Consider the following 24,508-nt stretch of genomic DNA (forward strand, 5'->3'; position numbering starts at 1 on the left):
GTTCTATGCTGAGTCAACATACAGTCAGGGCCACCATGCTGATGGAGCCTGATTCTTCATATTAGTAATAAAGTTGTAGTTTGTGACTGTGATGCCATCAATGGATTCCAATTTTGTCACAATGTTAATTGAACTGAAATTTATATGCTATGAAATATGCATTTAAGTTGCTTTGTTCATGTGGAGTGTAATTCTGTTAAAATAATAGGCACATTAATTTCTGAGTTATTAAGTTAAATGAAATATTTGTGGAAAAAAGGAAGCTGCTTATTTAAGATAAGATTTTGGGAGTTCTTTCTTCTGTGGACTTCATATAACAAGATTTTGAATGTATTTTTCATAAAAATATTTATGATTTTGTTACTCAATTCATGTATTGTAGATGTATTTCCCTTGCATCTACAATTGGCCTACAAAATTGATGATAATCCACATTTGGGCACTTAACCAATTGTGTGGAGATAGACCATGCCCAAATGGACAGCCTGAAGATGGGTGTTGGACTCGTATGCATTACCTCTGAGTTGCTGATATTTGTTATTCCTTTCAGGCAATTCTCCCATTTAATACAGTCGTATACTGAGCCACTTACCTTTGAGGTAAACTCCAATGAGATTGAAGTAATTGTGGTGAATGGGCATGAATTAGGGTCAGATGGGGTTGCGGGTAAGGGCTGTGGACTTGTCGAGTTTTTTTGGTGACGGTTACTCTTTAGGCTATAACGATCGGTGGTCCTGGCTCCAAGGTCTAAGCTAGATATTTGGCCCTGCTCTCAATATGTAGGAGATCCTGAAAAATACCTTCTCATTTTCAAGTGAGAAATTAATTTAGGGAATAAGTTGGACTTCATTCACTCCATCTTACGTGCATAAAACAAACATAATAAAGTTTAAATTCTTAATTTTCTGAATCTATCATGTGATCAGATAAGAGAAGATATCTTTATTAGTCACATGTACATCGAAACACACAGTGAAATGCATCTTTTGGGTAGAGTGTTCTGGGGGCAGCCCACAAGTGTCGCCACGCATCCAGTGCCAACATAGCATGGCCACAACTTCCTAACCCGTACATCCTTAGAATGTGGGAGGAAAGCGAAGCACCTGGAGGAAACTCACGCAGACACTGGGAGAACGTACAAACTCCTTACAGACAGCGGCCAGAATTGAATCTGGGTCGCTGGCGCTGTAATAGCATTACGCTAACCGCTAGACTAACTTGCCTGCCCACAGATATTTTGTTGATAACAAGACTACACACGTGGACCTTTTCCATGTCCAGAATTGGATTGTAGATAAACCTCACTAAGATTAAATGTCTGAAAGGATTAAACTCACAAACATTCCCTTAGAACTAGTTTATTGTAAACCAAGTAATTTTGGGTTACCGGCTTGATTAACATGGAGAAATGTATATGCAGCAACCAAAAGATGAATAATATCTGGTAACTGTAATTCTGATTACTCATTTTAAGTGTACATATATATTATATTTTTAAGGTTTTTTTCTTATTCTTTTTTATGACAAGCAGTCCTGGTTTAAGAAAGTGTATGAAAATTGTTATTTCTGTTACTTGGCATTTAACTAATATCATAAAGCAGGCCTTTAATAACAAAATAACATTTTTAAATTTCAAAACTCTAATAATTACAAAATACATTGTTTGCAAGTTTTATGAATAGAAGAAATATATCTTGCAGCCATCTATTTAAAATCTATACATTACTTTCTTAGGTTTTATTTGTTTAAAAGTAAAACAATTGTCTGCTTGCAAATAATAACACACAAAGATTAGCATGATGAATAACAATGAAGTCTTCATATGATTGCCAAATAAGGGTAGATAATGTTGGCTATAAAAATAGAAAACTTAAAAATGTAACTAAAGTGCTTTGCTCATTGATAGCTGTGCATCCTTTCTGATTCCTGGTTCCACTGGTTTCATAAAGCCACGAGATTCCACTTAAAATAACAAATGCATTCCATATTACTGTGAAAACCTTAAACAATTTTTTTAAAAACTTCAATGGATTTTTCTCCCATATCATCAACTGTTTCATGTACCACATAAGATCCGTTTTGGGATACAAGGGTAGATGATACAATCTGTTCCGATGTCCATTGTGCAGCTTTGAGGTTTCTTTTCATTTCATAAGGGAGGAGAAGGAATGACGGACAATTTTTATATATGTGTATGTCACCACTGGGATTGAAATCAAGTGCAAATCATATTCTTTAAGTCGGTAAACCCCTGCAAGATTCTGCATGTCTGACTGCAGATCTCAAGAGGCCATCTGTGCAAGTAACCACACACATCATTGCCTGGAATGAAAGTGACAGTGCAAATACTAGAAGAGCATTGAGATGCAGTATCTGAGTGATGGCAATAGCTTTGTGTCTTGGAATGTTCACCTGGTATGTTCGAGGCAGAGGGTGAAATATGGTGATGAGGCGGAGTTATGTTGCAATCGCCATCAGTAATTATTCTTCTGCTCGCCTTGGCTTCAAAACGCATGGAGAAGACGGGGGATATTCTCCTTTAGTGTGAACAGTGAACTGCATCTGTCACTTCTCCAATTTACAACACATAGAATGTGTCACTCTCATGTAAACATATCCTCTGTTCCATGTAGGATAAAAAAATATATCAACTGGCCTTCGTAGGATTTTATTTAACTTGTCAATAGCACTAGCAATTTTATTTCATTTAATTTAAGTAGGGAATGAGAAGACTGGATTATTTTTATGAGAATCTGTGAGATTAGTGTTTCTGCAACTGATTATATTAACAATGATCTTCTCAAGATATTAGCTTCATATAAATACCGAAGTGAAGAAAAAGGGGTAGAAAAACAATCAGAGAGCTTTACTTCAGGCTTCTGTTATGATTTGAAGCAAATTGAACAGTGGATTGAGGCAGTTGCTCAGGGTAAGCTTCTGGCTGTACAGAGAGTGGCTAGAGATGATTTGATCCGGATCACACTGGCATTAATGATGCTGTGATTCCACAGGGTCAGCTGCTGTACTCTGCTTGTTGTAGGTCAGGATTTTCATTTGCTGAAGTCACAGTGCAGCGTTGACCAAGCTAGAAATAGCTGACGTATCTTCAAAATGTTTATATTTCCTTCCAGTCCTAAGGAGCTAAAGGAAGAAAAGAAATAAATTGAAATTGTATTCAATCCAAACTTTCAGCAGTTAATTACTTATCACAATAAAAACAGGAAGAAGATTTAATACAATTGGAAAAAACATATTTATGGATTTCCTTATGTTTAACAGTTTGGAACAATTTTAAAGGGCCATAATCTTAATAATTCATCAAGAGGAGGTGTGTCATCTCTTTCCATTCATTGAACCTGAGGTTAGAATCAAACAACCATGCAATGTATGTTTTCTGCACTGAGACTAAGTATCCTGAAAACTTCTTTCAAGACTTTAGCTCAAACAAAGGAGAAAGCGAGCAACAGAGTGAAGGATTTTAGTCTGGTATCCACTGCCTGAGGCAATAGTGAAGGCAGATTCAACTGAAGCATTCAAAAGGAATCTCTGTAAGTATCTGAAAGGAAAGAACTTGCAAAGCTATGGAGACAAGGTGTGGGTGTGGGACTAGCTGTAATTTTCTTACAACATAGAACATAGAACATAATACAGCACAGAAACAGGCCCTTTGGCCCACAACATAATCAAACTAATTAAACTAGTAATTAAAAGCCTACTGAACTAGCCCCTTTTGCCTACACAAGTCCATATCCCTCCATTCTCTGCACATTCATGTGCCTATCTAAGAGCCTCTTAAACAGCTCTATCATATTTACCTCCACTACCACCCCTGGTAGTGCATTCCAAGCACCGCCACTCTCTATGTAAAAAAAAAACTTGCCACACACATCCCCTTTGAACTTACCCCCTCTCACCTTAACTACATGCTCTCTAGTATTAGGCATTTTGACCTTGGGGGAGAAAGATACCAGCTGTCTATCTGTGTCTCTTTTATAATCTTGTAAACTATCATCAGGTCTCTCCTCGGCCTCTGCCACTTCAGAGAGAACAACCCAAGTTTATCCAACCTCTCCTCATAGCACATGCCCTTTAATCCAGACAGCCTTCTGGTAAACCTCTTCTGCACCCTCTCCAAAGTCTCCATATCCTTCCTATAATGGGGTGACCAGAACTGAATGCAATACTCCAGATGCGGCCTAACCAGAGTTTTATAAATCTACTCTGTAACTTCCTGACTCTTGAACTCAATGCCCCAACTAATAAAGACAAGCATGCCATATGCCTTCTTTACTACCCTATGAACATGTGCAGCCACTTGCAGGGAGCTATGAACTTGGACCCCAAGATCCCTCTGTACATTAACATGATGGGCTGCATGGTCCCTTCTGTGCTGTAATAATTCTGTGGTTTTCCAAAATAAATGGCAGCTATTAGCAGGATAAACTCAATAAATTAGTTTACATTCTGTGTATTCTACATTTCACTTTCTAACTCAACTTTTCATGAAATTATTTTCTAGTTAAGAGTTTTGGCCAGTTTTATCTTCCAGGATGACTAACTGATTTTTCAATTCACTAGTAATTATTACTAAACCTAACTTTTCCTTTTAGCACCATGTTTGAACAGACTGTTTTAAGTAAAGGCTATCCATTTCTGTAATTATTCAATTTGTCGAACAAGCCCTATCTATGAACTTTTAGCTCCCGTCAGCAATATCTTATAAACTGGAATATTTCTAAAAATGTATTGCTCTCTTTATGATAAGTCATTGGAACAACATTAAAGGCATGAATGTTATGCTACAGAAGCCAATGAACACCCACAGAAGGCAATTACTGATAGCTTTTTGGCATTGCAGAAAGGTTGGCACTTTGCAGAAATTCCCAGTGGGCTCGAAAATAAAGACAATCAATTGTGATTGGATTCAACTATCTTTTCAACAAACCCCCGAACTGTCATTAGATGTAATTTTTTTGATGCCAGGAGTCACTGTGATCTGGTTTTTGATTTGAACTGTATCAAGATCCAGATTCTCTGAAGCACAAAGATGTCCTAGATGCCAGAATGTCAGAAAATGGAGTCTTAAGAGTAAAGGCTTGGGATCTGGAATACTCGGTGCCAGACTCTCAGAGGCCACTCTCAGGGTATCAAGGGCAGGTGATTCAGGTGATAGTTGGAATCTTAAAGGTAGTTAAAGATCTGGAATCTCATGGAACTGGGGTCTTAAGTCAGTTGCAGTTGCAGGGGAGTGTCAGGTTGCTGCTGTCATGGGGACTAGAGACTGAGGCTGTCATCTCAAGGGGAAAAGGTTCAAGAGGTAAGTGGCTCTGGCGCTGGGATCTCAAAGGAAAAACCATTGAGGACTGGACTCTCAGGCCTACCAGGAGGTGGGGTCCAGAATCCAGACTATTCGGGCTTGAGTTCTATTCTCAAGATTCAGTCCAATTAAAGGAAATACTAAGATTTTTAAACTAGTTACAGCAGAGTATCTTGTCTAATAATAAATTTTTATGTATTAATTACGAGAAATAAATTAAGTGAATCTGATCCTCGAATATATCTTGGAAAGCATGACGCGGTGACCACTACTGAAACATAACTGTGAATTGGTCTCAGGAAAGCAATCAAAAGAGATTCAATGGGTAGACTTGACAAAGAAGAGGGGAACCAAAACTTGTCAGATGATGATGATTAACCTCTGTTGGAAATTCTTCCTTTGATGGAAGCACGAAACACAATAGGCCAGTACATTATTCCCTGCAATGGAATTTAATGATGCTTCAGTATACTACATTTAGTGTTACTAAGCAGAGATGAATTTCTAACTAATTATCTTTTGATTAGGTGCTTTAAAACCTCTCTGACTTGGCACAAGTTCAATGATTTAAGATCATAGCCTCTGTTCCAAATTTTTCAGACTTGTACCTGCCAGTTGATGCCTTTTGTACCTGGTTAAAAATGATTACATTACTAACTTCATTGACTTGAAGCATTAACTCTCTTTATCTCCACAAATAAAGCCTGAAATGTTGAGCATGCACTTTCTACTTTTATTACTGGCTTCCTAATCCATTGTGTTTGGCTTTTGGCTTCAAACTATGAGTGCAGGTGTCAAAGGATCTTTTGACAGAAGCAATGAAGTGGCAGAACACATTAATTCAGAGATTAAAAAAAATCATTCAAAACAAAGTTGCTTGAATCAGAGACTTTTAACTGGCTTGTGATGAATAGTATTGATCTATTGCAGAGTGCAATAATTGTAACCATATCACTTAACACGTTCTTCCTACAATGCATGCCAGAATGGCAATTCCAAAAAATTAATTTACACTTGTATTACATGCAGTCAAGTAGGTCACGTGGGTAGAAGTAGGATTTCACTGTGAATATGGAGTGATGATATCCAATGATATGTTGGCGCCGGAAGCGTGGCGACACTTGCGGGCTACCCTCAGAACACTCTACGCAAAAAGATGCACTTCACTGTATGTTTTGATGTACATGTGACTAATAAAGATATCTTGTCTTATCTTATTTAAACAGGACCAGGCCATAGTGCATTGAGACTGATGTACAGAATCACCTGAAGATAGGTGCCCTTTAAATTGAAATCTTCCCTCTCGTTGTAGGTTTGTCGCAAATCTACCACTACCCAGCTCAATAATAACCTTGATCCCTCCCTCACACCACCAAGTCACAACCCACCACTTCCACTTGGTCATATCCCCAAGTATCCTCAATGCTCCGATGCAATCCACAATGTTCTGATACTTGCACAACTGATGTTACAGTCTTCAGTTTTGCACCTCCCCAAACCCTGTGAAAGGAAATCAGTGAATAAGTTATGGATTTTGCCATAACCTTTCAAAATTTCCTTAATTCAGGAGTAGTCATATTAAATTGGAAAATTGGAGCGTTAATTCCATTACTTACAAAAGGAGAGAGAGATAAAAAGCAGGAAATTATTTCACATCTGTTGGCCTGGAAAATATGAGCTGATGAGAGGGAGAAAGTCACAAGGATCTGTAAAGGTTTTCGCATCTTTAATTTTTGATTGAAAATATAATGGTGAAAGGTTAACATCCATGGACATTATTTACATAGACCCTGAGAAGGCAACTTGTAAGAAGTCATCTTATAGGTTGCCTTCTAAGGGTCCATATAAACAACCATTAGTTAAAATTAAGGTCAATAGAATTGAAAGCAAATTATTGAGCTAGTTAGGAGATTGATTAAGCAGTAGAAGGCAGAGTGTAGGGATAATGTGTATGTATTCGAAACAGATGAAGTGACTAGTATTGTCTGACAAAGATCTTTGTTGGAGCCTCAACTATTCACTAGATTTATTAATGACTTAAATAAATCAATAAAGGGCCATTTATCTAAGTTTGCTGAAGACATAAAGATTGGTGGTATTGTAAGTACTAAGGGCAAGAGCATAAAATTACAAAACGACATTGATAAATTAGGTTAGTGAGTACTGGATTTCATTGCAGACAAGTGTAAGGTCATCCATTTTGGACAAAAAAAGGTGTCCTCTAAGCATTTAAAAAAAAATGGAAATCTAGGAACTGTAGAATTCCAAAGATTCAGGGGTCCATATACACAGATCACTAAATGAAATAAACAGTTACAGATGCAATCAACATGACCAATATATAGCATATATAAGTGCAAGAGTAAATGTAAGAACTGAAAGAACACTGCAGCATAGACATTAGTTGAGAGTTACTGCCTTAAAATAGTTCTGCCTCTGTTTGTGCAAGTAATAACACAGAGGAACCTACAAACGTAATACAGTGGAATTTTACTCTTTCTTGCTACAAGGCTAGAATATAAAAGAGAACTGAGTTTTGCAGTGGCTGTACAAAGGCCGTACTATCAATAGGATATATTGGCCTTGAAATGACACATTCACCAGAATGTTATCAGTGCTCCAAGGTTCAGGCTATGAAGTGGACAATTAGGCATGTGAAGTAAATCTGTGCTTGCCTATGATTCATACATCTTGTGAATAAGTTTAAAAAGGGCAGGTTTTTTTTCCAAGGATTTTGTAAGGAATTAACAGGGTTGATGGAGGAATTTTTTTTACTGCAGGTCTAAGAACCTAAGAGAACAAGACACAAATTTAGGAGAAGAAGTCAACATTTGGGGCTCTCTTCTACATGGAACAGGGAGGAAAACTCGTGTAAATCTCTCCTGTAAAAAAAAGGAGACTTTAATCAGCACAGTTTTTTTAAAAATCTGGGATTGTGCTAACCAAGAGACAGCGCAAATAAGGATAGAAATTGACCATGATCTCACTGACAGGCAGAACAGGGTTAAGGGGTTGAATGGTCTACTCCTTTTTCGACATTTTACTTAATTCATTTTGAACCCTGGTAGTACTGGAGCACCTATTGTCTATCCCTAATTACTCTTGGGATGGTGGAGGTGAGAGCCCTTCTTGAACTACTGCAGAAATCCTGGTGAAGGTACTCCCTTAGTGCTGTGTGTTGGGGGTGGGAAGAGGGGGGGCTGGGTCAGGGGGCAGTTGTTTGGTTCCAGAATTAAGACCCAGTGATGGTGAAGGACTGGCCAAGTTAGGATGACTTTGGTCTTGTTGGGAACCTGTAGGTGGTGGTGATCCTCTTTCTTGGTGCTAGAGATCACAGGATTGGGAGGTGCTATCAGAGAAGCCCGGATGAGTTTGTAGATGGTGCACACCGCAGCTACTGTGCACCAGCGGTGAAGGGATTGAAAGTTTAGAGTAGTTGATAGGGTGCCAATCAAGTGGGCTGCTTTGTCCAGGATAGTGTTGAGCTTTTTGAGAGTTGTTGGTGCTGAACTCATCCAGGCAAGTTGACGGTATTCTATTACATCCCAAACATTTACCTTGTAGGGGGCGGAAGGGCCTCGAGGTGTCAGAAGGCGAGTCACTTGCCGCAGGATTGCCAGCCTCTAACCTCATGTAGCCTCGCTATTTATGTGGCTGGACTAGTTGAGTTTCTGGTTAGTGGTGAACCCCAGGCAACTCAGTGATGGTAATGCATCGAAGGCCAACCTCTCCTATAAGCTGACGTTCTCAAAGGGTAAGTGTTAGTTGAGCAGTGGCTGGGGAATCAGGCATGTTGTCAACCTGAAAAAGAACACCAAGCGGTTCTAGTGGTGTCATCACCAATTTTTAAGGGGGTATATGTTATCTATATGCAGGAGGCAATGATGCTGATTTATGCACAGCAAGATCCTATATGGAACAGGGTGACTTTGAGCAGATAATGGGTCCCTATAAAGCTGCTTGACAGGTAGTTAGAAAACATAGAAAACCTACAGCACAATTCAGGCCCTTTGGCCCACAACTGGCAGGGACACTGAGAGAAGCTCTCCTTCATTTCAAACAGTTTTACACTTGTGCCTACTGCAGGCAGCCCGATAGCCTTTGGTCGCCTCCTCATCGAACAATGCAAGGAAACCCTTGGCTCAATTTCAGTCAAGACGCAGGGTGTGCCCCCAACTCACCGACAATCCACAGAGACTGTCAGAGTGAATATTTAGGTCACCAGCTCTTATTAATAAAATGAATATAAAGCCTTCCTCATTGAAAAATATTTTCAAAGCAGTTCAAAAAATATCAGCCGATGATCCTGGTCTGCACAACAAAGTTGGAAAATCACAAATGCAAAAGTAGCACTGCTACAATTTTGTTTCAAATAGTGAAAAGTGGAAACCTTTTGATGTTTAGATATCTGTTGTGCCACCGCAAAATACATTATTTATATTATGCTGTTACAGTACAAAATAAATTATTTCAGCAGCTGAGCCCCAGTGTTCCCCCAGTATCATAATTTTGGAATGGAGTAGGGACATTTGGAAGTGATGCTCAAAACATTTTAGCAATGAAGATAATTGCCTGGTTTGTGAGCGACCCAGGGGGTCAGGAGCATTTTAATTATTGTACCACTACTGACATGTTGCTGAAAGCCACTAAACAACTTAAATACAATTGGTGATCAAAATACATCATATGTGATGGTGAGAAATGAAGGAGACCAAGTCCAGAGCTTACTCTATTTTTACTTCTAATTTTAATTTTTACTGATATCATTATCCATTATGCTAAATTCTAATCATGAGTGGTTATGTTATTAATATAATTCACATTCACTGTATCATCATTGCAAATACAGCTATGAACAAAACTGGAAATGTCAAATTCTTAATGTTTAAGAAATGTATTTTCAAAGAGTATCATGCTTGAGCTAAAGCCAGTCTGTGGCAATTGTACTCATCTTTGTTTTGGGTAATAATGTAAAATGGGTAACACTGACTTCAATTAAAATAAAAATGAGGGGAAGAAATATAACAGATGTCTGATCTGATTCTACCAACTGTATATTATGGTTGAAAGTTGGAAATATCCCTGAGAGTGATGCACACAGTGAGACAGCTTGCAGGAGGAGCAGGGGTGGTAGATGAGGGGGGTATGGTGTTGCCGGTAGGGAAATTGTTGGCAAATTCAAGTGGAAACTTAATTATCCCCAGCTGGTAATGCTAAACATGTTGTATAGTCAATGCAGAACATTCTACTCCACTCCAAAATTTGATTCACTTGATTCGATTGACACTGATGCACATTTACTGTTACTCTAAACCATCATTTCATTTGCTGCTATTGCTAATTCAAGTACCTCACAAAACCCAGAAAGCTCCACTGAAACAAAATCTGTGCAATTCTCAATGAGAACAGGCTCAACTGAAAACAGCTTCCAACAACTTGCTATGCACCAACCTATGAAAGGAGTGAGCCCTTAAAGGCACAATCCCCATGGCAACCCGACTGTAGCAACACATACAACAGCTGTGGGAGAGAGAGGCGATAGAAAGGAGAAAGAGAGCTCCCAGATTGACATGGAATTCCTTGTCAAAACAAGACATGCCAGGAGGGCATGTATATCTGAGATCTGCCAAGGCCTGCAGGAAAAGAGCTTGGCAGGAGTACCTCCAATGTCTCCTTAGGTCTGAGCATGCCCATTCGATGGACAAACATAAAAATTGTTTTCATGTCCACAGAAGGAATGTTATAATGAACCACAGACTACTGAACAAAAAAATGCAGTGGTCATGACTGCAACACTTTTATTATGTGCCATTGTTAGTGCAGGTACTGTTATGTATGCAAAACAGCACATGAAGGATTATTACACATTTTTAAGTCTAAGGAACCTGAATATTGTTGTTAGCAATGTTGTTGATAATCATCAGAATATGGAGGGGTCACGTAGCTTGCAATGGAGACGATGGTTTTACAGGGTCCTTAAGAGAACATCTCTCCATCAGGAAATCCTGTATAACTTCTGTAGACAATGCCTGCTTTTTCCCATCCTGGAAAAAGAAGTTATGGATGCTAAGCAGGGAACTTCACTTGGCTGGAAATACTCATCAGGTCGGACAGCACTGTGGAGAGCAAAAAATGTGTTACTATTACAGCTCGATGATCTTACATTAGAATTGGACAGCTCTGACACTAACAGGAAAGTCTGCTTATCTGAAATCGTTGAAGTCATTGTCAAGTCCCAAGACCAGTAGTGTGCACAGATGAACACTGAGGTACTCTTTGTCAAACTTACACTGGACTTCACTGGAACAGTGTAAAAGATTAGACTGGGAGCGAGATGGAGAATTAAAATGACAGCTAATGCAAAGGAAGTTTAAGTCAAAACCTGGTAGCCACCTTCCACCTGCTTCTCTTTCATTTACTGCATTTCATGACCTTCTTCATGGCCCTCAGACTCTAGGTCCCCTACTGGTCTTCCTCCAGTGCTGGCTGCTCTCTTCTGTTTGCAAGATCGTTTACCTGGCCTGAACTGCAAAGCATCCTTGGACTGAAACAGACAACCGAGTCTCATCCTGTGGAGACTTATGACATTTTCCACTGTTGTCCAGGTACTTTGATGGCCTTTGCATATCTGTGCTCAGCTTTCACTGATGTAAGCAGTCACAAAAATGGGTATCCTTATCCCCAGGATCCAACGTCAGGGCAGTGCCAGCTGCTGAAAGTGTCTGGCAGTGTGGAATTCCTCACAACAAAGGAGTCATGCATGCTTCTCAGAAGCATGCCATTAAATTTTTACTGTGACTAAAGACAACCTGCACATTGAAGAAATGGAAATTGAAGATCCGGATTCTTCATGGGGTCCTTATGGGCACATGTGTGCAGTCAATGGTTGTCTGCATTCGTGGGTATACTGCAATGCAGTAAAATCCCAGTGTCCAAGAAGACCCATTCTCCTCACAGAAGTCAAGTTTTACAAAATTATTCCTTCATTAGTGCAGTGCCTGGGCAACCTCTCTTGTGCTGTGGTGAGCAGCAAATTGCTCAACAGCTTGGGAAGATCCTCTGATAAAGAAGATCAGAGTCAATGTGTCCTTGACTTCCATGGAGAGAGCAGACAAGACATAACAGTGCAACCAAAGGTCTTCTCATAGCATTTTGTGTATCTGTCTCAGTGATGACAGCCTTTAAAAACCAGAGCCTGTGAAAATGTTGCTCATTAGAGAGCTCCAGGTAGGAGATGGTGTCTCTAGAGCATCTGTGAGAATTGGCTGGTCGGTAATGGGTGTGTCTCTGCCTTCTGCCCTAAGGTCCCCAACCTACTTGAGTGACAGCCAAGACAATTGGTATTGGTATTGGTTTATTATTGTCACTTGTACCGAGGTACAGTGAAAAGCTTGTCTTACAAACCAATCGTACAGGTCAATTCATTACACTGTGCAGTTACATTGAGTTAGTACAGAGTGCATTGCTGTAGTACAGGTAAAAACAATAACAGCACAGAGTAAAGTGTCACAGTCACAGAGAAGGTGCAGTGCAATAAGGTGCAAGGTCACAACAAGGTAGATCATGAGGTCATAGTCCATCTCATTGTATAAGGGAACCGCTCAATGGTCAATAGTACAATATCAACACCTCCAGTAAAGAAATTCCGCCAGCTATGACACCTCAGAAGAATCCATGGAAAAAGTATCTCAGCAGATAAATGCTGCAAAGAGCACTTCCTGTCAGTGTAGCACATTGTGGACTTCGGAAGGCGTATGAGCAGCCCGCGGTCAATTCTAAAGCTGCCCAGTCATTTCTCCCAACGTCAGCAGAGTCTCACTTTAAATAACCAGGAAAAACAACGAAATAAAGTGATGTGCACCTAATTCTACTGAAACTATGCCAAAATTAGTTGAGCAATTCCCATTATGGCTGGATATCTTATAGTGGCAGGTCTCAACACAATCCACTGCTGGTAGTACTGGGGTAGGTTTGGATCATCTGATGGTAAAAGTGGTGGACAGGAAATGGATTGGACACTGTTTCTCCATGCGTAATCAAACCATGAGGTGAGTATTGGAACAGTCAGGCATCCTATCCTTTCTTGCCTAAAGTAACTCCAAATAAAATCCTAACTGGAAAATGCCAAGAGATCTGGTCTTTTTGTGTGTTGATGAAGAACCTATTATTCACTTCCATGGCTGCCTCTTGAACAACTGTTTGGGTCTGTTCCTTTAAGGCACATTCAAATAGACTTTCTCTCCTTTAGTGTCTGATTTTCCTGGTTACAACACATATCACTTCATGGTATTGTTCTCATGCTCCGATCTTTTAGCAGTGATATCAAGCATGTTACATAATTATCCCCACATCAACTGCTGTTTGCCCAGTAGCCTCTATGAATAGGTATATCGCATGCATGGATGCATGTGATTAAAATTCCCATCATACGCTTTAGGAAATTCCAATTGTATTTAGCAGTGGATTTTACAGTTCAATTTAATCATGTTGCACATAAAAATACTGGCCAAGAAATCTCAACATGGTATACTGCAGACTTTACAAGTGGCCAGATGGCGCAATCTGTGTGTTCCTTTGCAACAGTCACCAGTCTAAGAGTTGTGGCTGACATTTATCTTGTTGATACTGGTGCATGCTGAGAGTGATGTTGGGCTGATTCCAGAGTTAAGTAGCGCCTGGTTCATCTGATTATCCTGATTCCAGATTTCACTATAATCAACGATCAAATCTGTTTCCAAGTTCCAATCTGTAACTGGCATTTATAATTGGACTTCTCTCCTTGCCTTATTTATGTTGCGATGCAGAGCTGTAATCTGCATCTAGCATCAGCATGGCCTTTTGTTAATATCAGTGTACCTGTTTTGTTTCATTAGCTGTAGCTTCACACACAGATATTCTCATGTATTAAAAGAAAGCTCATCTACACTTCCATGCACGTGGGCTTTGCAATTAGAATTGGTTTATTATTGTCACATGTACTGAAGTACAGTGAAAAACTTGTCTTGCATGCTGTTCATACAAATCAATTCACTACACAGTGCACTGAGGTAGTACAAGGTAAAACAGTAACAGAATGCAGAATAAAGGTTTGCTGTATTAATGGGAGATCTGTGAATGCAGGACAGACACTCCCTGCTTTCATTTTTAAACCTGTTCAAATGGAATGCAGATGAATATTGATGAAAAATTGTGTCTTACGTAAAAGCATATTTTCAATTACTCTTTGCTCCACATGTCATTCTGATTAACATCCATAATTAGACTTGTTACAAGTTTCACTCTGTATACAATGTGAGACACAAGTCCAAATCAAATAAGTATTTCTACTTCATGCAAAATAATGGCAAGGATGTTCTACATTACATAAACTGTACACACACTTCCACTTATAACCAAATCTTATAGTCAGCCCCTCATATTCTTAAAATTTGCATTGACTGGTTGCATCATGGTCTGGAATGGCAATTTGAATGCACAGGAATGTAAGAAGCTGCAGAGAGTAGTGGACTTTGCCCAATACATCATGGGCACATCCCTCCCCACCATCAGTAGTATCTACATGAGGCACTGCCTCAAGAAGGCAATATTTATCATCAAAGATCTTCACCATCCGGGCCATACCATCTTCTCGCAGCTACCATCGGGCAGGAGGTACAGAAGCCTGAATTCCCACACCTCCAGGTTCAAGAACAGCTACTTCCCTTCAAACATTCCATTCTTGAACCAACCTGCACAACCCTAATCACCACCTCAGTACAGCAACACTTCGACCACTTTGCAGTCCAATGGACTTTGAATTTTTGTTCTAATTGTGTTCTTTCTTGTAAAAATTGTGTATAATTTACAATTAATTTATGTTTTCCTTGTGAATGTTGTGTATCTGATGCTATGTGCCTGTGCTGCTGCTGCAAGTCAGTTTTTCATTGCACCTGTGCCTACATGTACTTGTGAATATGACAATAAACTCAACTTTGACTTTTGACTGATTTTGAATGAAATGGATAAGCAAAATGGAGAGATATACCCCAGACTTATTTTGACCTGAAACTTGGCAAAAAAAATATAGTCACAGCAAAATTATTTCTTTCCCAATTCTCTGAAATGCACTCCTGCAAAATTGGATGGAAGAGAAACTTGAGAGTACAACAGCTCGGAGTTCTGTTTTGAGTCAATAAAATCCATTTAGCCTTCTATTAGTAAACAGGTTAAAGATTTAAATATGTACATATGTAAGGCTAGATACCCTGCAAAGTGCAATGCATAGAAGATGAAAAGATTCTTTTTCAAATGGTTCATTCCCATGGGGTTTTATTTCACTGTTCTTTGGGGAGATGATACTAAGAGCTCAGGAAAAGATGGAAAACCCATAATGAATTTCAAGTAGAACAAGCTCACAAAATTAATTAAATTATTAAAGTTAAAATTAATATGATAAATCAAAGAAAAGCAAACTCCATATTCTCCCACTGACTTCAGAAGTTATCCAGTTACAACCTTGGTGTTTAAGAATCATCTAAATCAGAAGTTCCAATTATTTTTCTTCAATTACTTATAAATCCTTACTCAGTATCCTAGAGCTTCTCAAAAGATTTTCTCTGTGCTCCAGCTCAAAGAAATTTACCTTTCCAAAGCATCCTGACTTCAATCGCTCCAAAACATTAAATTGAAAGAAATATTTACTTTTATAATTTGCATCACCCTTTCCACTTCTAACTTCACCATGCATTCTCAACTCTTATTTGAGGACCTCGGACTTAGATGCTAACTGTAAGACAGACAGATAGTACAGTCAGAGCTGTGGTTGGCCAGCAATTGCCAGGTCCAGGCTGCATGACAGCATCAGCATCAATGCAATATTGCAGGGTGCTAAGATTGAGATACGTGTAACCAAGCTGGGCTTCTTCAAGTAGCTCCCTTAAAGGTGTGACCCCATTTGAAATTCAGAGAGGAGTTTCCACCACTCCACACCCTGAAAATGATCATTTAACAAAATAAATATTAAACATTTACACGTTTTAAAACAAAGCATTAAATCTTAGGTTTAGGACGGGAATACCAGAGTTTAGGGCCTTGTCAGCCAAAGACTGAAATGCTGCATGTTGGTTGTTAACCCCACTGGATGCTCATGCTACTAGTTCAAAAACATGTGATTTAACATTAAAACAAATCATAGAACAATACAGCACTGGACAGGCCATTCGGCCCATGATGTTGTGCCGATTTAATGCTAATTTATACCAAATGTCTTCTTCCTGTATATCATCCATATCCTTCCATTCCCTTCATATTTATGTGCCTATCTAATAGCCTCTTCCAGTACGTTCTCTCCTCTAGTTGGACTCTCCACATACTGTTTCAAGAACCCCTCTTGGATGCACTGAAGAAATCCAATCCCATCTAAGCTTCTTGTATTAAGGAAATTCCAATCAATAATGGGAAAGTTAAAGTCCCCCATTATGACAACCCTGTTATTTATGCACCTTTCCATAATCAGTCTACATTTCTGTTCCCCACCTCTCGGTGGCTATTGGGGGGCCTAAAGTATAATCGCATCAGTGTAACTGCACCTTTTTTATTTTTGAGCTCCACCCAAATTGCCTCTGTGGATGAGCCCTCCAGTGTGTTGGCTCTGAGTACTGCTGTGACATTCTCCCTTATCATCGAGCACCTTCACTCCATCTGCCACAACAGCCAAGATCTCCCAGTGGCCGGCCACTTCAATTCCACTTCCCATTCCCATACTGACATGTCTATCCACGGCCTCCTCTACTGCCACGTTGAGGTCAGACACAGGCTGGAGGAACAACGATACTTCGTCTTGGTATTCTCCAGCCTGATGGCATCAACATCGATTTCTCTAACTTCCGGTAACCCCTCCCCTCTGTTGTCCCTTCTCCACCCCTCTCCCCTTCCCCCCTTTGCTTTCCCTCATTCCTGTGGCCCCTCACCCCTTTTCTTTCTCCTGCCCACCCTCATGACCTGCCCATCACCCTCCCTCTCGTTCCCCACCTCCTTCCCTTTTCTTCCATGGTCTACTGTCTTTTCCTATCGGATTCCTTCTTCTTCAGTCATTTGCCTCTTCTACCTATCACCTCCCAGCTTTTCACATTATTCCCTTTCAATACCCTTCCCCCACCCACCTACCTTCCCCCTCTCACCTGGACTCACCTATCACCTGCCAGCTTGTGCTCCTCTCCCTCCCCCTACCTTTTTATTCTGGCTTCTGCCCTCTTCCTTTGCAGTCCTGATGACAGGTCTCCACCCGAAATGTCGACTGTTTATTTCCCTCCATAGATGCTGCCTGACCTGCTGAGTTCCTCCAGCATTTTGTGTGTGTTTCTCCCTTATCAATAGTGCAACACCCCCACCTCTCTACAAAACAACGAAACCCAGGAACACAGAGCTGTCAGTTCCTGTCCCTCACACAACCAAGTCTCTGTAATGGCAACAACATTGTAATTCCATGTACTGATCCAGGCTCTAAATTCATCCTCCTTGTCCATTATACTCTTGGCGCTGAAATAAACACATTTTAGCCCATCAATCCCACCGTGTTTATTGGCCAGTCCCTCGCTGTTCTTCCTTTCAGCCTTACTTGTCAAACCATCCTTCTTGCCCGCAACTCAGCCACCTGTTGCCCTGCTGCTGTAGTTGACATCCCCCTGCCACTCTAGCTTAAACCCTCTTGAGTAGCACTCACAAACCTCCCGGAGAGGTTATTGGTTCCCCCTCCAGTTCAGGTGCAAACCATCTTGTTTGTACAGGTCCCACCTGCCCTGGAAGAGAGCCCAATGATCCATAAATCTGAAGCCCTCCCTCCTGCACCAGCTCCTTAGCCACATATTGAACTGCACTATGGATCTATTTCTCACCTCATTGGCATGTAGCATGGATAGTTATCCTAAAGTTATAACCCTGGAAGTCCTGCTTTTTAACTTTCTACCTTGCTCCCTAAAATCACTTTGCAGGACCTCATCCCTGCTCCTGCCTATGTCATTGGTACCAATGTGGACCTCTGGCTGCTCACCTTCCCCTCTCAGAATGTCCTATACCTGATGCGAGACATCCTTGACCCTGGCACCAGGGACACAACACACCATCCTGGAGTCTCGATTGCGGCCACAGAAACGCCTATCTGTGCCCTTTACTATCAAGTCCCCTATCACTATCTCTCTGCCTGACTTCACCCTTCCCTTCTTTGCCTAAGAGCCGGGCATGGTGCCACTGACCCAGCTGCTGCTGGCCTCTGAAAAGTCATCCCCCCAACAGTATCCAAAGGTGCAGACCTGTTACTGAGGGGAATGGCCACAGAGGAACCCTGCACTGCATGCCTACTCCTCTTCCTTCTCCTGGTGGTCACCCAATCACTTGAAATCAACTGAATTCAATCCAAGAATTCAGCAGAGTACATCCACTAAACAAATATGCAGCAGAGGTCTGAAATTGACCCATACTTTACTCATAATTTTGCAGAAACTGCAGTTTCTGGGAACACTGCCCCAAACCTCATGCAGTCTAAAAGATGGCTAACCTTATATTGGGCAGACAATTTTGAAGACTTGAAACCTTAATTTTATTACTCTTTCCACAGATGTGGCCTGATGATGCTGAGAGTTTCCAGCATTCTCTGTTTTTTTTTTATTTCAGATTTTCAGCATCTGCAGTTTTTTGATGTCTAATTCTTCAAAGGTCTCTGATATCTTCTTCCAGGGGTTAGGCTCCTTAGATATGCAAGTGAAGGGCATATCATCTTTTTTGGACCAGTTTTTAGAATGACAGACAGAATAGATGAAGGGGTCTAGTATTGTAAGCAGTGGCATTATAGCCAAACAAAGATAGAATCAACTACCTCTCTTCAAGAACAAAAAAGAAAAAAATATCACTTTCGCTATTGAACATCTATGAAAATTATCAAGTGACCATGAAGATTTTGCCAAAAAAGGGAATCATACCTTTGTGAATTTCTTTTGGGTAATGCTAGCATGGGAGTCATGTTACTTCTAACTCAGTGGCCTGATCTAATGATGTGGAGATAGACATTCAAATCCTTGCACAGCAGCTGCAGATTTTAAATCAAGCTAAGTAACTAAATAAACACGGCACATGAAGCTGGTGTAATTCACGGTGGCGACTAAATTAACAGATTATTGTAAAAAATCTATCCAACTCATTTTTGGAAAGTAGTTTTGGTCTTCTTTTAAAGCAAAGTTGTTAATATATCCAAGTCATTGAACCTGCATCAGTTGACAAGCAATGTCTTTCTAGAGGTATAATGTCCAAGATATTCTTTGAGAAAAAAATGTCTTTCTTTGCCAGTCTGACCCATATTGTAGTTTATTCTCAACTGTCCTTTAAATGGCCAAGTGAGGCACTCAGTAGTACCCAAATCACCATGCACCAAGGGAGTAGCTTCACCTTGCGGACTGCAGTGATTCAATGTGGTGTCCCTTCACGACGTTCTCGAGAACAATGAATAAATGCTGGGCTCACCAGCAGGACTTGTGAAGTATTGGTAGAAGATTTCCTCCATCAACAATGTGTAATAAAATCATACACCTGTCCTTTTTAAACAGAGATATGCTTTCATTGTAATATTTAGCTTAAGAAAACGTGCTTAAATATGTAGATTTGGACACCAAATCTTCTGAAAGAAAATAATCAATTGAAGCAAGTTCAACAACTTGCAGTTATCAGCAACTTTGCTGATAAAAAAATGATTCAAAATGACTGGTACAGAAAATGAGTGGGCATTGTGCCTTTGAAGGAAGACAAGGAGACACCAGTGAAAAATTATGTTAAGTAATATTTTATTTGAAGTATTCTTAAAGTGATAGAGCAGGTAGAGAGCTGGAGAAGTTCAGAGAGGGAGTTCTACACTGACACATCTGTGCATCACCAAGGGAGCACTAAAATAAAAACTGAAAATGGAAACACTCAGTGGGTCAAGCAGCATCTGTGGAAAGAAAAACAATTTATGTTTCAGGTCTGGGCATTTCATCAGAACAAAGAAAGAGAAATCTCTCACAGAGAGGAATAAAAAGTGAACTACCTAAAGTTGGAGAATTCAGTACTGAGTCCAGAAGGCTGCAAGGCTGGAGTATTAATTGTGATAACATCCAACAGTCCAGAAAATCTGCGAGAAGCCAAAGTCCTTAAGTCCTGAATTAACGGAGTTTTACCGTATTTGGTCACAATCACACTTGTTTGTGGAATATTGCAATGCACTAATTCACTTCCATGTTTCCTGCATCACAACAGTCACTACACTTCAAAAGTGATTAATTTGTTGTGAAGACCATAAGAAAAAGGAGCCAAATTAGGCCATTCGGCCCATCGAGTCTGTTCCACCATTCAATCGTGAATGTTTTTTTCAACACCATTCTCCTACCTTCTCCCCATAACCCTTAACCCCCTTACCATTCAAGAACCAATCAATTACAGCCTTAAATACACTCAATGACTTGGCCTCCACAGCCCTCTGTGGCAACGAATTCCAGAGATTCACCAGCCTCTGGCTGAAGAAATTCCTCCTCATCTCAGTTTTAAAGGTATGTCCCTTTATTCTGAGGCTGTGCCCTCGGATCCTAGACTCTCTTACTAATGGACACATCCTCTCCATGCCCACTCTATCCAGGCCTTTCAGTAAAGAGTGTCATGAAATCACAAAACCTGCAATCTAGATGCAAATCATTCTTTCCTCTCTTAATGACAGAGCAGAGGAAGCTGAAGGCTGTGCTTCTTAAAGTGGAGTGGAGGGTATCAGAAAACATTAGAGAAGAGTGTCAGAAGGACTACAGCATATGGGAGAAGAAATAAGGTTGATGACGGTTGAAGGCAGAGTGGGAAAGAAAATAGAGGATTTGGCCTCCAAGTTATGAAGAGAAACTCACTTGTTTTGTTTTTGTCAGAGAGAGCAAGAGAGAGAGAGAGAGAGAGGGATGTTTATAAGAGATGGAGGCACAACTAGATTTTTAATTACTAATGGACATTATACTGATATAAAACTGTGTGGTGCTCTCTGGAAATGCACTGGGTTACTCATTTGTGTATAATCCCTATGTGTATCATTCCTGAACGATCATTAATACTATTTTATCAAGAAGGTTAACAACCTCATTAAGAGAATGGATTAACCGGTACACCACGAGGACAATTAGTCCTACAACTCCTGCAAGACCAGTGCAATACGAAATCAAAAAGAATGTCCCTGAAGATTCAACTGATTGCATTACTGCTTTCATCAGTTTACGGTCAACACAAATATGTAATTATATTCAAATTTCTGTTTTCTCTAACCAGAGAATAATGTGCAGCAGCGTAACCTTGGTCGACTCATTACTGTTCAGTATAAGGAAGTGCCAATGTACAATTGCTGCCAAGCACAAACACAAAATAGGCTATGAATAGATTTACAGAGAAGGATGAAAATTTTAAATTTAAGGGTTTTAAACCCAAAGAGTTTTGTAGGTCAGCAAGGCAAGGAACAATGGAAAAGCAGGATTTAATCTGGAAGACAATTCAGGCAGCAAATGTTTGGGGATCTATAGTTTATGAAGTATAGGAGATGGGCCGGAAACCATTGCAGTAATCAGTCATGAGTAAAGGTTTTAGTTGCCGTTAGGCTGAGGTAGAAATGGACACAGATAATGTTACAAAAGTAGAGGTGAACAGTCTTTGTGATGGAGCTGATGAGATTAGAAGTTTAGTTTACATCAAGGTGGACTCTAATGTTGTGAGCTGGCTCATAAAGGCTGAATCAGTAACAAAGGAAAGGAATGTGCCAGTGATGAGGCTCTGGAGTTTATACTGGGGGCCAAGCCATTGATTACAAGAAGAATTTCCAGCTTATTTATTGGTACTGGTTTATTATTGTCACACATACCAGGATACAGTGAAAAGCTTTTGTTTTGCGTGCCATCCAGACAGATCATGCCATACATAATTACAATGAGGTGGTAAAAAGAAAACAGAACGCAAAATATAGTCTTGCAGTTATAGTGAAAATGCATTGCTGGTTGACAAATAAAGTGAAAGGGCCATGATGAGGTATATTGGGAGATCAAAAGTTCAGGAGTTCATCCTTTACTGTATGAGAGGTCTGTTCAAGCATCTGATAACTGAGATAGAAGCTGTCCTTGAGTCTGGTGGTTCGTGCTTTCAGGCTTTTGTATCTTCTGCCTGAAGGGAGTGGGGGGAAGAGAGAATGACCAGGGTGGGAGAGGGCTTTATTATATTAGTTGCTTTCCCGAGGCAGTAGGAAGTGTTGACAAAGTGAATGGAAGGGAGTTGGTTTGTGTGATGGACTGGGCTGCATTCACAACTCTCTGCAATTTCTTGCAGTCTTGCACAGAGCAGCTGCTATACTAAGCTGTGATGCATCCAGAAAGGATGCTTTCTATGGGGAATCTATAAAAGTTGGTAAAGGTCATTGGGGACATGCTGAATTCCCTTAGGTTTCTGAGGAAGTAGGGGCATTGGTGTGCTTTTTTGACTGTCGTGTCCATGTGACAGGACCAGGACAAATTGTTGGTGATATTTACACCTAGGAACTTGAAGCTCTCAACCATCTCCACCTCAGCATCATTGATACAGACAGGAGCATGTACTCCATCCCACTTCCTGTAGTCAATGATTGGCTCCTTTATTTAGTTAACATTGAGGGAAAGGTTGTTATCTAAGATTGGATATCAAATTAGCAATCTGGGTACCTTGGAGATAGTGGAATGGTGGAGAGTGGCAGTGGAGAGGTAGAACTGGTGAATGTAAATCCTTCAGCTTTGTATGATGGGATCAAAAGACATTTTGTAGATCAGGAAAAAGAAGAGCTGACAATGGATCTTCAAGGAACTCTGGAGCTGACAGTCCAGAAAAGGAAAGATAGTATTCTGCAGCTCTTTGCCTTCAACATCAAAGGTAAAGTAGCAGGGAGACACAAGAGAATGCAGATGCTGTAATCTGGAGCAAAAACCAAACTGCTGGAAGCACTCAGCAGGTCAAGCAGCAAAGGTGGATGCAGAGGGATAATCGATATTTTGGGTTAAGACCCCGCATTGGGACTGAGAGTGTAGAGGGGAGATAGCCAGTATAAAGAGGTGAGAGGGAGGGGTGAGGCAGGAGCTGGCAGGTAATAGCTGGAACCAGGTGAAGAGAGAGATGATGGGCAGACGGAATCAGGGGAGGGGAGGGGTTTGGAGTGGGGACACAGCAGTTGCTGGGTGATAGATGGAGAGAGAAGTAAAGTGGGCAGGTGGCGTCACGTGGGGGGAGGTTGAAACAAAGGCTGGAAGGTGATAACTGGAGACACAAGAGGATGCAGGGGCTGGAATCTGATAAATAAGGAGGGTGATATAGGGAACCAGATAAGGGAGGGATGATAGGCAGATGGAACCAGTTGGGGGAGGAGATAGGAGACCCAGTAGGTTAAGTGTGTGGGTGATAGACAGATGGAGCCAGGTAGGGGAGGTGAACAAAATTAGGTGACAAGGGGCTGGGGGAGTGTTGGGAGAACTTGGGTGGATCAGAAAAAGAAAGGAGCACAGGTTACCTGAAATTGGCAAATTCAGTTGCGTTGTAGACTACCCAGGTGGAATATGAGGTGTTGTGCTTCTAGTTCGTGTTTGGCCTCACTCTGGCAGTGGAGAAGGCTCAGGACAGATAAGTTGGTGTGGGAACAGGAAGGAGAGTTGAAATGGCATGCAACTGAGAGCTCGAAAAGGCCGTTGCAGAGAGAACGCAGGTGCTCCACAAAACAGATGCCTCGTCTACACTTGGCCATATCGCAAGCACAAGCGCAGTAGATGAGGTTGAAGGAAGTGCGTGCGAATTTTTGCCTCACCTGGAAGGGCTGTTTAGGTCCCTGGATGGTGGTGAGGGAGGAGGCACAGGGACAGGCATTGAACTTCCTACGGTTGCAGGGGAAAGTTCCAGGGGACGGGGAGGGATGAGTGAACTACGGAGTCACAAAGAGAGTGGTATTTCAATATCAGCATTGGTTTAGTGTAAATTATTCCAAACCCTGAGCACACAGTGTCAGCTGATTATTTAGTCCAGTGTTGAGAGGACTCTACTGTTTCAGCTGACATTGTGAGATAAACAATGCACTTTTCAGTTTTCCTTCTTCCCTTACTTTCCAGAACTGTACAGTTGGGTGACCTTCCAAGAAGCTGCCAATGCTATATGAGCTAGCTCCAA

At 40.7% G+C, this 24,508-nt stretch overlaps 1 protein-coding gene across 1 annotated transcript in view; it reads right to left on the reverse strand.

Annotated features, from left to right (window-relative positions):
* Positions 1–1,315: 1,315 nt before the first annotated feature.
* Positions 1,316–24,508, reverse strand: part of prr16 (proline rich 16) — a 172,822-nt gene continuing 149,629 nt past the window's right edge. Inside the window, exon 6 of the mRNA XM_052019891.1 lies at positions 1,316–3,141. The gene's annotated coding sequence lies outside the window, so the exon portion shown is untranslated. The remainder of the gene's footprint in view (positions 3,142–24,508) is intronic.

The sequence above is a fragment of the Pristis pectinata genome, chromosome 7, assembly GCF_009764475.1.
Source record: "Pristis pectinata isolate sPriPec2 chromosome 7, sPriPec2.1.pri, whole genome shotgun sequence".
Lineage (NCBI taxonomy): Eukaryota > Metazoa > Chordata > Chondrichthyes > Rhinopristiformes > Pristidae > Pristis > Pristis pectinata.